The sequence below is a fragment of the Pongo abelii genome, chromosome 2 (genome assembly GCF_028885655.2).
Source record: "Pongo abelii isolate AG06213 chromosome 2, NHGRI_mPonAbe1-v2.0_pri, whole genome shotgun sequence".
Classification (NCBI taxonomy): domain Eukaryota; kingdom Metazoa; phylum Chordata; class Mammalia; order Primates; family Hominidae; genus Pongo; species Pongo abelii.
The window spans coordinates 179907583-179907879 of NC_085928.1; positions in this window are offsets into that span (position 1 = coordinate 179907583).

Genomic DNA, 297 nt, shown 5'->3' on the forward strand with positions numbered 1-297 from the left:
TTTTAGTAGCTTCTCAGGTGATTCAGATGCTCAGTCAGGATTGAGAAACCAGGACTCTTCCCGGCCCTCCTGTTCTCTGATCCACTTCTCTGCTTCCTCCACGTCCTAACGATTCTCCAGTTCCCGCACAGCAGTAGCGGAGGGAAGGGGGGATAGAAGGCACCGCTACCGCTAAGGACCGCTGGCCCCGCCAGGCGGCCGACCTCCCCATTCCAGGGGCGCCAGCCGGCGGATTACATAACGGGCCTCGGGGCGCGCTCTCGCGAGGTTTCCACCGCCCCCTCCTCGCTCCACGTC